Source organism: Apteryx mantelli, chromosome 11 (genome assembly GCF_036417845.1).
Source record: "Apteryx mantelli isolate bAptMan1 chromosome 11, bAptMan1.hap1, whole genome shotgun sequence".
NCBI classification, from domain to species: domain Eukaryota; kingdom Metazoa; phylum Chordata; class Aves; order Apterygiformes; family Apterygidae; genus Apteryx; species Apteryx mantelli.
In genome coordinates this window covers 14229018-14241722 of record NC_089988.1, presented here as the reverse complement: position 1 = coordinate 14241722, position 12705 = coordinate 14229018, and positions in this window count along the sequence as shown.

Genomic DNA, 12705 nt, shown 5'->3' with positions numbered 1-12705 from the left:
CTGGATTTCCCCCTGCCACGAGGGGATGGAGCTGGCCCCACAGGAGCCTTGGGGCTCAGTGCAGCCGCAGCTGCAGGACCCAGGAGTCCTGGCTGCCACATTGTGCTCTAAGCCAGGCGGGACCCTCCAGCAGAGCTCTTGCGGTAGCCCCCAGCCCTGTCGAGTCACACCCACAGCCTGGGATCCACAAGCATTTTTGCATTTAGTAGTCTCTGGGTGACACCTCGGGAAGGAGCTCCCAAAGCCCTTACCCTTGATGGAGAGCCCCAGGAGCACTGGGAACAAGGAACTGCAGTCCAGGCTGATGGTGTTGGTCCAACAGTTCCCCATCTCGCTTGCCCTCTTCTCCTCAGCTCGCCTGTCCATCAGAGGAAAAAGGATTCTCCTCCTGTCTCTTCACCCAAAACTTCTCTCCAATGTGTCCCTTTTCTTCTGCCTGTCAGCAAGGGGCCCCAATGTGGCCCTGCTGTCTCCTCTCCCCCCCTCCTTGCCATGGAGCAGTTCCAAAGGGCAGTGGTGGGGAGCACGTGAGCAGTGCCCAGCAGTGCCCAGGCTTCACAGGGAAGTGAGGACACTGCTGTGGCACCAGGGAGACCTCCCTGTGATGCAGAACATGCCACTGTGACCTCAGCTCGTGTCATCTGGGAGCTCAGTCAGTCACCGCCATGGAGATGGCACAGACCAAGAGAGAGCAGAGAGATGGAGAGGTGGGCAGAGAGGAACCTCATGAAGTTCAACAAAGGCAAGTGCAGGGTCCTGCACCTGGGGAGGAATAACCCCATGCACCAGTACAGGTTGGGGGTTGACCTGCTGGAAAGCAGCTCTGCGGAGAAGGACCTGGGAGTGCTGGTGGACACCAAGTTAAACATGAGGCAGCAATGTGCCCTTGTGGCCAAGAAGGCCAATGGTATCCTGGGGTGCATGAGGAAGAGTGTTGCCAGCAGGTGGAGGGAGGTGATTCTCCCCCTCTACTCAGCCCAGCTGAGGCCCCATCTGGAGTACTGCGTCCAGTTCTGGGCTCCCCAGTACAAGAGGGATGTGGCACTACTGGAGCGAGTCCAGCGAAGGGCTACTAAGATGATTAGGGGACTGGAACATCTCTCTTATGAGGAAAGGCTGAGGGAGCTGGGCCTGTTCAGCCTGGAGAAGAGAAGGCTGAGAGGAGATCTTATCAATGTGTACAAGTATCTGAAGGGAGGGTGTCGAGAGGATGGAGCCAGACTCTTTTCAGTGGTGCCCAGTGACAGGACACGAGACAATGGGCACCAACTGGAACACAGGAAGCTCCATCTGAATATGAGGAAAAAACTTCTTGACTGTGAGGGTGACAGAGCACTGGAAGAGGTTGCCCAGAGAGGTTGTGGAGTCTCCATCTCTGGAGATATTCAAAACCCACCTGGATGCGATCCTGTGCAATGGGCCCTAGGTGACCCTGCTTGAGCAGGGGGCTTGGACTAGATGATCTCCAGAGGTCCCTTCCAACCTCAACCATTCTGTGATTCTGTGAAATCCATGCTGACTGTTCCCAGACACCTTCATGATGTGCCCAGAACTGTGATCTCAGAGGACTGGCTCCATGACACACTCCTCACCAACATGAGGCTGAATGGCCTGCTGCTCCGCAGGCTGTCCTTGCAGCTGTTTTTGAAGATGGGCACAACATATTCCTACTTTTGGTCATTGGGACCTCCCCTGATCTCCACAACCTTTCAAAGATGACAGCGAGCAGCCCTGCTGTCACAGCAGCCAGCTCTGATGCCAGCCGTCCAATCCCATAGACTTGTAGGGGTTGAGTTCTGGAGACTTGGGCACTGCAGGCTGGTTTTCTCCACAGCAGTCCTGACTCTAGGCACAACAGCTCAGGAGACCTTGTTGGTGAAGACTGAAGCCAGGGAGGACTTGACTTCCCCAGACCTATCTATATCCGCTTTTGCTAGAATCCCTGCCACTCTCAGCAGTGAGCCCACATTTCCTTGTTTATTCTTTTACTGTCACTGAAGCAGCAGCAGCTCTTCTTCCTGTCCTTCACATCCCCTGCAAGTGTCTCTATCACAGAGGAGCTTTGGCTTCCTTAACACCATCCTGACTTTGCTGGACAATATTTCTAAATTCCTCCTTTGCAGCATCTCCCTTCTTCCCCTTTCTGTAGGCTGCCTTATTGCCCTGGAGTTCACATGGGAGCTCCCTGTTTAGCCATGCTGGGGTCCAGAGATGGCTGCTAATTTTACAAACTGTTCATAGGGAGCATGCTTGTGCTTGACAGGTGCTTAATGACCTGCTGGCTTTCCTGATCTCCTCTGCTCTTCAGAGCTGCCTCCCTTTGTCCATCCCATGGAAGAGCTCCATACATCCAACCTACCCCTTCTCCCATAGGACATCACCCTCCTCATCTTCCCTGGTGGTTTCTCCTGAAGAACTTGCACCCTGCCTTTGAAGGACTGCAGTCATGTGTGTGATCCCACCACATCTCAGTTATTCCAACCATGGGGCAGTCCCGTGACAGGCTGCATATGTTTGCATATATTTTGGTTTCAGCATCTCAGCTGTGGTGCCGACTGAAGATTTGTCACAGGGAAAACTTTTAGCAAGGACCTCATGTATAGAAAGGCTTTGACTGCAAGTGGTGACATGCTGGCATAGATAGCAGGTGGCAATGTAATGGTGAAAGGAGATTTCCACTAAGAGAGGAAACACTGTGGTGCCCAAGGCCAGCGAGAAACAGAGCCTGGCCGTGCAGGAATGGCAGAAGAGGGGTTTGCTGCCTGAGCTGACTCTGCAGCACTTTGGTGCCTGTGACAGACTGGAACGAATCTCCAGGAAGGACAAGGTGCCACTGAAGAAGTCCCTGAGCCTGTGCAGCCTGTGATCCAGCCACCCTAAGGATATCATTAGCACAGTTCCTGTTCATATCACCTGGGGGTGAGAAGAGGTTCAGAGGGTGGAGAGCAAGAAGGGTTTGAGAGTGCAGATGCTGGAGTGGAGACCTTGGTGCGATGTGCCTCCCATTTGTGCACCATGCTTGGATGTAGATGGGATGGACTTTGCCTAAAGGCAGTGGTGGGATTCAGTTGTTTAGGCACAGGTAGGAAACCCAAGATGCCCTGGGTCACTTGCCCAGTGCCACTCCAAAGGGCCATTGATTTCCTGGAAGTCCCATGCTCTATCTACTAGACACGTGGTTTTGCTGGACATCCCAGGAACTGATATGGCCCAAAACTGAGGACTACCAAGATTTGCTCTGCCACACCCCAAGCTCCTTCAGTGGAGGGCTTTGCTGGTGCTCTCGGACTCTCCCTGTGCCATGCCATGTGGGACCCTGGAGGCAGAGCCTTTGCTGGCTTCTCCATGTTTCATGCGCACTGCAGAAGCCTGCTGGCTTGTCTCAAGGCTTTGCCTGGGAGAGAAATGGCAGCCCTTGCTGAGACAAGGGAATACAAATGCTTGAGAGCAGAAGAGGACTTGTGCCATGTTCCTCGTTGGAAGCCTGCTTGTGTGGGACTGGTGCCCTGGCCCTGTGCATGCTGGTCAGTGTGTGTGTGTGTGTGTGTGTGTGTGCTGCCATGTGCTCCTTTGTGAGCCCCCCGGAGCAAATACAGAGAGAGGGGGAGTGGTGCCGAAGAGACTGGTCCATCACCATTGAAGCCCCAAAGGGCCCCTCAGTAGGGAGGCCAGTGGGGTGAGTGCCTTGAGGGCATGTGAGGCAAGAGCAAGAGGCAAGAGCTGGCCAGCTGAGCCCCTGTGAGAGCAATGAAGGTTTGCATCCTGGAGGTGAGAACTGACCCTGAGCAGGGCTGTGCGTGGCTGTTCAATGGAAATGCCTGTTGCAAGGCCTTGGAGAACTAGAAACAAATGAAAGGTCTGGAGATCTGGCCTGTGTTTTAGAGCCTTCGGGGGTGCCCTGGTTGCTGCCACGTCTAGTCGTGTGCCCTGTGTGTCCCCGATGTACAGCTATGTCTTGGCTGGCAACCCTCTATGAGGCATGAGGTAGTGGGGTCAGCATGTCATAGTGGTGGGATAGGCTGAAGTGGGGACAGACAATGGCCCCAGTGTCTTGGTGCAGCATGCGGGAAGAGCTGTCTGGAGAGAGCAGCGCTGTGCGTGGGGAGTGCTGCCAGGATGGAGAGATGGGGAGTACTGCGAGGTGAGGATGTGCCTTGGCTCGCAGGGCCCAGGCTGCCCTGGTGGCATGAGCCAGGGATGCTGGCAGCCTGCTGCCTTGTGTGCGCTGAGGTTCAGGACTTGAATTTCCTCAGCTCTTGCCAGGTTCTGCAGCCAGATGTCCCATATAGACTCTTAAATATGCAGCCTAGAGTATTTGGAGTATAGGAGGTCATCTCTCATAAAGAGTTCCTTGTTGGAGATTCTTGAAGTTAACACTTAGGGGATCTGTCCAACCACAAGGGGGTTTTTTGTTCCTTTGTTTGTTTGTTTGTTTTAGGTTAGAGGCATAGAAGTTGTTTCCCTCTCCTATTAGCAAAGACACGTATCCATAATTGGTGCAGACACTCTTTTCTTATCGTGTGGCAGGAGCCTAGAAATTCTGCTTATAATGCAGTAGTATCCCCCAGTTAGCCCTTACTTAACCTTCTGATTAACCCCCCTCCAATCCAGTGAATTCTAGAGAGGATCTTGAGCTCTTCCTGCTGAAGGTCTTGCAGTTTTGGGGCTCTCTGCTGCACCCCACACTCTGCAATCCTTTTTTCACTTTTTTCACACAGTTAAAAAGGAAATGGTCTTCCACAGTGGAACACTCAGAGGTGCCCTTTCAAGCATTAGTGCCACAGTCATTGGCTTTTGAAATGGGCAAAATAAGGGAAACTTCCAAAGACAAAGTATTTCTTCAGAAAAGAATTGGCCTTTGAAAACACTTCTCCCAGATGTGCAGTGACTACAGTGAGTAGTGATGCTCCAGCACTTGCCTGCAAGTCAGCAGGAAATACTTCATGGGTCATAGCTGAGAATCAGCTTGCAACGCTAGAGTTGTTTTATGCAGGTAACTTGCAAGTCCCCTCAGATTGATGTTCCTCACCTTTCCACATGCTCCTCTCTTCTCTAAGGCAGTCATTTCTGACCTGACAGGTCAGGTGTGCAACTCAGCTGAGCATGTTTTGCACTGTGTCCCTGAGCTGGTTGAGGCCTGCAGGTTCTGAAGCTCTTGCCTGATCAGCTCGGGCACAGCCTGGGCATTAGCTCACTTGTGGACTCTTCTTTGTAAGTGAAGCCCCTCTGAGATGAAATCGCAAGTGTGGATCTGAGGCTAATTCGGACATAGGTCCCCTGTTGGCAGTGAGGTATGGACAAGAGCAAGTGAGGGTCGGTTCCATGTAGGGTGGTGCAGGGCTGTCTCAGGGGAAGGCCTTGCACAGTTCAGCTCACCCACCCATCATCAAAGTGTACATTGGAACCTGCAGAATGCCTCCTTCTTGGTATCACACTATAAAAGTAAAACATTTCTGGCTGGTAATAATCCATCATGCACTACTTTGGGAAGGTTGATCTGCCAAAGGAAGCCTCCAGATAATGTCCATGGTGTATCTGGCCTGCAGGGGCAGCACGCTGGGCTCGGAGGAGACCAAGGCGAGGAGCTGTGTGCAGCTTGGTAGTACGTCTGCTCTAGAGGGCTAGTCCTGATCAGGGTGGCTGAGGTCCAGCTGAGGTTCAGGTTGGCTCAGGGTTCCTGAGGAACTTGGTGTGAATTCCGTGTTGATCCTGGTGTGAACTTAAAACCTTTCAGGCCCAGGAGGAAACCTCACACTACTCGGAAGGGCTGGCTTTGGAGAGACTGTGTCTGGTGCTAACCACATGCAGAAAAGGTATTCCTGCCTGCAAGAATTGCAGTGCCTATCACCAGCGGTGACAGAGTCACCGAATCATTCATGTTGGAGGGGACCTTGAGAGGTCTCGAGTCCAACCTCCTGCTCACATCAGGATCAACACCGAATTCACACCAAGTTCCTCAGGGCCTTGTCCAGCTGCGTCCTGCAAGCCTCCAAGAAGAGAGAGTCCATAACCTCTCTGGACCCTTCTTCAAATGCTTTGTTACCCTCTTTGATTTTTCTCCCTTAAAGCTAATTTTAACAGCACTTGTGTCTGTTTATAGCCATTGCCTCTCGTTCTCCTGCCATGAGTCACTGCAAAAACCTGGTTCTTTATTGGTGGTAACCTTGAGCTGGGAAGCTGCTGTGAGTGCCCCGCAAAGCCTTTCCCTTCTCTGTGCTGAACAAGGCCCATTCCCTCAGCCTCTCCTCACCGGGCAAGTGCTCCAGCTCCCAACCACCTTGGGGGCCTGCCACTGAACTCACGCCAAGTGACAAACAGCGTTCTTCTACAGGGAGCCCCAGCTGGACGCAGTACCTAGATGGGCTCTAACAATGCTGAGTAGAGGGGGATAATCACCTCCTTTGATCTCCTGGCTAGGCAGCCCAGGACACTGCGGCCTCCTTTGCTGCCAGGGAATGCTGCTGGCTGACGTTCAGCTCCCTGCCCACAAAGACTCCCACGTCCTTCTCCACAGAGCTGCTGCCCAGCCGGGTGCTCCCCAGCCCCTGTCACTGCAGGGTGTTGCTCTATCCCAGGTGCAGGACCTGGCATTTGTCCTTGTTGACCTTCACAAAATTCCTGACAGCCCATTCTTACTGCCTGCTGAGGTCCCTCTGAATGGCAGCCCTTGAGCTTATGACTGTTCCACCCAGCTATGTGTCATCTACAGAAGTGATCAGATTTCCATTCTGCAGGTCACTAATGAACCTCTCAAACAGGACAGGATGTGGAGTATAGACCCCTGTATACCCCACCTTTACCTGGCTTCCTGGTAAAGCATGATCCATTCATGAAAACCCTCTGATCTCGATCATCCAAGCAGTTTTTTGCCCACCTGGATGCCTACTGGACATCCACCACTCTCCTCTCCTCCACAAGTATTGGTGTTTTATCACAGAAGGCAATCAATCAGGTTGGTCAGGAATGATTTACCTTGGGTAACTCCTTGCTGACTGTTCCCAGGCACCTTCTTCTCCCCCATGTGCCCACAACTGTGATCTGAGAGGACTGGCTCCATTACACACCCCTCACCAATGTGAGGCTGAATGGCCTGCAGCTCCCTGGTGTGTCCTTGGGGCCCTTTTTTGAAGATGACCACAACATATTCCTTCTTCTGGTCTTTGGGACTCCCCCCATCCCTGATCTCCACAACCTTTCAAAGAAGATAGAGAGCAGCCTTGCTGTCACAGCAGCCAGCCCTCTCAACGTCCATGGATGCCAGCCATCCAATCCCATAGACTTGTAGGGGTTGAGTTCTAGAGACAGACACTGCAGGTTGCTTTTCCCCTCAGCAGTCCTGAATCTAGGCACAACAGCTCAGAAGACCTTGGTGGTGAAGACTGAAGCCAGGGAGGACTTGACTTCCCCAGAACTATCTACATCCACTTTTGCTAGAATCCCTGCCACAGTCAGCAGTACCATCACATTTCCTGTTGTATTCTTTTACTGTTACTGAAGCAGTAGCAGCTCTTCTTCCTGTCCTTCACATCCCCTGCAAGTGTCACTATCCCAGGAGACCTATGGCTTCCTTAACACCTTCCCGACTTTGCTGGACAATATCTCTAAATTCCTCCTTTGCAGCCTTTGCCTTCTTCCCCTTTCCGTATGCTGCCTTATTGCCCTGGAGCTCACATGGGAGATCCCTGTTTAGCCATGCTGGGGTCCACAGGTCTCTACTAATTTTACAAAGTGTTTGTTATGGAGCATGCTTGTGCTTGAAAGGTGTTTAATGACCTGTTGGCTTTCCTGAGCTCCTCTGCCTTTCAGAGGGCCTCCCTTTGTCCATCCCATGGAAGAGCTCCATACATCCAAGCTACGCCTTCACACACAGGTTTTTCCCTTCATCTTCCCTGGTGGTCTCTCCTGAAGAACTTGCACCCTGCCACTGAAGGACTGCAGTCATATGAGTGATCCCACCACACCTCAGTTATTCCAGCCATGTGGCAGTCTTCTGACAGCTTGTGCATCTCCATTTGCTCCTGGCTGCACCACAGGCTGCATATAATTGCATACATTTGGGCAGCAGAGCATCAGCTGTGGCACTGACTGAAGATCTGTCACAGGGAAACATGTTACCAAGGACCGTATCCATGCAAAGGCTTTGATTGCAAGTGGTGACATGCTGGCATAGATAGCAGGTGGCAATGTAATGGTGAAAGGAGGTTCCCACTGAGAGAGCAAAGCCTGCAGTGCCCAACGCCAGGCAGAAACAGAGCTGGGCCATGCAGGAATGACAGGAGAGGGGTTTGCTGCTTGAGCTGACTCTGCAGCACCTTGGGGCCTGTGACAGAAGTGAACCAATCTCCAGGAAGGACAAAGTGCCACTGAAGAGGTGCCTGGTTCTGTGATCCAGCCACCCTGAGGACATCATTAGCCCAGTCCCTGTTCATATCATCCTTGGGGGGTGAGAAGGGGTTCAGGAGGAGGAGAGCTAGAAGGATTTGAGAGTGCAGAGACTAGAGTGGAGCCGTTGGTGTGATGTGCCTCCCATCTGTGCAGCATTCTTGGATGTAGACAGTGCAGACTGTGCCTAAAGGCAGTGGTGGGATTCATTTGTTTGGACACAGGTAGGAAACCCAAGATGCCCTGGGGCACTTGCCCAGCAAGCACTCCAAAAAGGCATGGCTTCCTGGAGGTCCCATGCTGGAACTACTAGAGACATGTGGATGTGCTGGACACGCCGGGCATCGGACATGGCCCTGCAGGCCTATTTCTATGTCATTAAATCAAGCGTCTGCACTGAATTGCATTAGCTGTTTGGAACATTGGGATCTTCCTATGTCTCAACCTTAGAGTGAGTGGAGCCCTAGTAGTAGGAGGCATCTAGTGTCATTTGAGATGGCCATGGGAATTCCCCACCTGGCCCCCAACTCATGCTCTAGAAGGATAGGGGTGTCATAGTTGCTGCATCCGAGCAAGAAGACTCTGGCACATGCCTTGGTCCACCTCTGTCTCTTCCAATGTCACCAGGTGTTTGTGTGTGGAGCAACTGACTCCCACCCTCCATCTCCAGTGATTACAATGGGAGCTTAGACAAGGAGCTCCCATGCAGACACCTCTGTTGTGCCCACTTCATTTTTTTGCAAGGGGAATCCCACCTCCTGTGTGTTTTTTGTGGAGTTCACAGGAGGGATCTGCATCCCACGGCATCGCAGGGACTTCTAAACGGACATGCAATGTCCAGACTGACTCATCAGAATCAAAACCTGAACCATGGGTGAATGACCTCCCTTCTTGTCCGCTTCTAGGTGTCCTGCCTAGTTAAGACATGGGAATATGGATTTCCAGGGTGGGATGTTTCCACCTGTTATAGACAACCATCCTCTGATGAAACTATGCTCTGATGAAACAAGTGACATCGTTGTGACTGGTCTCTCTGCATTGTTTCTAGAGGGACCATCAGTGATTATTTTAGCTTGTTGCAGTGAACATTTCCCAGGAGGAGGGAGCACGAGGGACAGAGAAATTCATGAACTCAGCTGGGCTTCTGTACTTGAGTGAGGCCAGTCTCTGGGGATGGAGGAAGCTCATGGCAACGGGGCAGTGCTGCCCAGACACAGCTGTGTGCAGGAGCAGCTCCTCTGCAAAGGGCAGCAGGGCTCCAGGCACTGCCTGCTGCTGCTGACATGAGAGGAGACAAGGCAGGGAGAATTGCAAGGCAGTGTGGAGTGGGAGGAGAGAGGAGAGCTCCTTGTGGGAGAAATCTTCACAGCCCTGAACACGGTAAGTCTCTGGCTGCAGGGCAATGCTACTGAGGTTCCTGGAAGGGTCTTCTACACCTATTCTATCCCATGACTGAAAGATTTTTAAGGATTGCTCTCCTTTGCAGAGGAGGGGGAGATGCTTCAGAGCAGGCATTCCCTGCCATGCTGTCAGAGGGACAGGGCTTGCTGCTACTTTCTCCCAAGGATGGTGCAGTGCTGTGAAGCTGGGATATGCACACAGGTCTGCGCAGGGCTGTGATTCAGAGCAGTGTCCCTGCACTGCAGAGGAAGGTGCAAGAAAGGCTACTTGAAAGGGAAGGAGCTTTCCTTCCAGGGCTTTCAGTTTCCTAATGTTGGCAGGGAGAAAAAAGGAAAGAGTTTTCTGGTTTGGCAAGGACCTGGGACTCGCTAACCTTCCCTCTCAGAGATCTGTAGGGCTGTGAGAAAGCTCAGCAAACCCTTCCAACCCCACCTCCACCTACAGCAGCACCAGCAGCACCTTTATGGACTTATCAGGGCTAATGTGACTTGCTCCTTAGGACCCGTGAGCACAGAGGTGCCCTGGACAGTGCCCTGATCCGGGAGGTTTCTGTAGGGCAGAACTGTGCACAGAGAGGGTGGGACAGGGTCTGTGAGTACGGACAGGGAAAAGATGTTGGGAAAGAGAAAGCTGCAGGCATCAGGAACAGCCCCAGGCAGCAGAGATGGGCAGGGAGTGAGAGGGAAGTGCCAACAGAATCATCATGGGAGGATGGATTTGGGCAAGTCACGGTCAGTGGTCAGTCCCTCCGATGCAGGCACCTTCCTCTGAGCAAGCTCCCTGTGTCTCCTCTCACACGCAGCAGAGCCTCTGCCCTGACAGCCATGGGGTCCAGGGCATGAGCTGCCCTCTCTGCAGCCAGACCTCCAGCTGAGGAGAGGTGCCCAACAAAGGGACTGAGTGACAGCCCTGCGATGCCACTGTCTGTGAGGCAGCATGCCTAGCTGGGTAAGGTGAAGGCTTTCCTGAATGCCCATCTGTCTCTCTGTCCTTGCCTCCCTTGGCACCCGGATCATGGGGCTGCTTCTTGTTTCCCCTCCTGTCCATGCTGCTCCTCTTGCTCTCGGGCTCTCTGGGGCAGGGGATTTCAGCTGCAGTTCAGACATGGGTGCTGCAAGTTGTGCAGCAGAGGGGTCTGCATGGGAATGACATTGCCCCAACCCCCTTCTGACTTGTGGAGCTCCAAAAAATGCAGTCGTGGGGCTGGGAAATGAGTTGACTCTCCCTTAAGGAGAGCCCTAACAGTCCTTTGACCATTTCCCTGTGGTGTCCTGGCAGACTGCATGCTGCCCTCTAGAAAGGCACTGCTGTCTCATAGCACCTCCTTGATATCTGAGAGCCCCATGAGGAAGGTGCAGAGATGCTGAGAGTATGGAGATGGTGGTGGGAGGCTGTATGTGGGCATCTGCAAAGAGCCCTGTGTGCGCTTGGCTAGAAGGGGAGTGTGGAGAGCTCCGTCAGGTGCCCGGAAAAAGGGTGAGAAGTTTGGAGCTGTGCACTTTGAAACTGGACTCGTGTGCTCTCAGCAGGGGCTGGTTTCTTTCTAGGGCAACATATGAGTGTGATCATCCCACGCCTCAAAAAGGTTGCGAGCGCAGGGCAGCTGGGAACGAGACTAATAGAGAGACTAGCTGTCCTCACTCTGCACCAAATGACAAGGAATGCTTTCCTCTCAGGACTCAGTAGAAATTCCGAGGATTTCTATCTTTGATGAACGCTGCCCAGCGGTGACAAGGACATCTCAAAGAAAATAAAATTCCTATATAATCCCTGAAACTCTGTTCCTCAGACCTCATTCTTTAGAATTCATAGTGAAGACGCTGAAAAGCCCTTCTACACAATGAGTGGATTTCACCTGACAGAAAGTGTGAATGTCAGAGCTAGTCACACGTTTCCCTGTGCTCACTGCTTTACAGAAGTACTGACTGCTCTGGAGCCCATGGGCAGAGGTCCCTGCTCCTCACAGCACACTCAGCCAGTGTAAAGCAGAGCTCAGACAAGGGACCTGGGCAAAGGGCCTCCCAATAAGAGAGAAGCTATGTGGGTGCTTGGATGAGGACTGCAACAGTTGTTTTTTTTTTTCTTGAAAAATCTCTCCTAACTTCTCAATATCTTTTCTTCTTGGGACAGTCCCCCATGCCTGGACATAGCAAAATGTCCAACAGCAGCTCCATCAACGAGTTCCTCCTCCTGGCATTTGCAGACACACGGGAGCTGCAGCTCTTGCACTTCTCACTCTTCCTGGGCATCTACCTGGCTGCCCTCCTGGGCAACAGCCTCATCATCACAGCAGTAGCCTGCGACCACCGCCTCCACACCCCCATGTATTTCTTCCTCCTCAACCTCTCCCTCCTCGACCTTGGCACTGTCTCCACGACAGTCCCCAAATCCATGGCCAATTCCCTGTGGGACACCAGGGCCATTTCCTACTCAGGATGTGCTGCTCAAGTCTTCCTGGTTGCCCTCTTGTTAGGAGGAGAGTATTGTCTTCTCACAGTCATGGCCTATGACCGCTACGTTGCCATCTGCAGACCCCTGCACTATGGGACCCTCATGAGCAACAGAGCTTGCATCAAAATGGCAGCAGCTGTCTGGGCTAGTGGTTTTCTCTATTCTGTGATGCACACTGCTAACACATTTTCAATACCACTCTGCCAAGGCAACACATTGGACCAGTTCTTCTGTGAAGTTCCCCAGATCCTCAAGCTCTCCTGCTCAGACGCCTACCTCAGGGAAGTTGGGCTTCTTGTGGTTAGTGCCTTTTTAGTCTTTGGTTGTTTCATTTTCATTGTGCTGTCCTACGTGCAGATCTTCACAGTCGTGCTGAGGATGCCCTCTGAGCAGGGCCGGCACAAAGCCTTTTCCACGTGCATCCCTCACCTGGCTGTGTTCTCCCTCTTTATCAGCACTGATGTGTTTGCG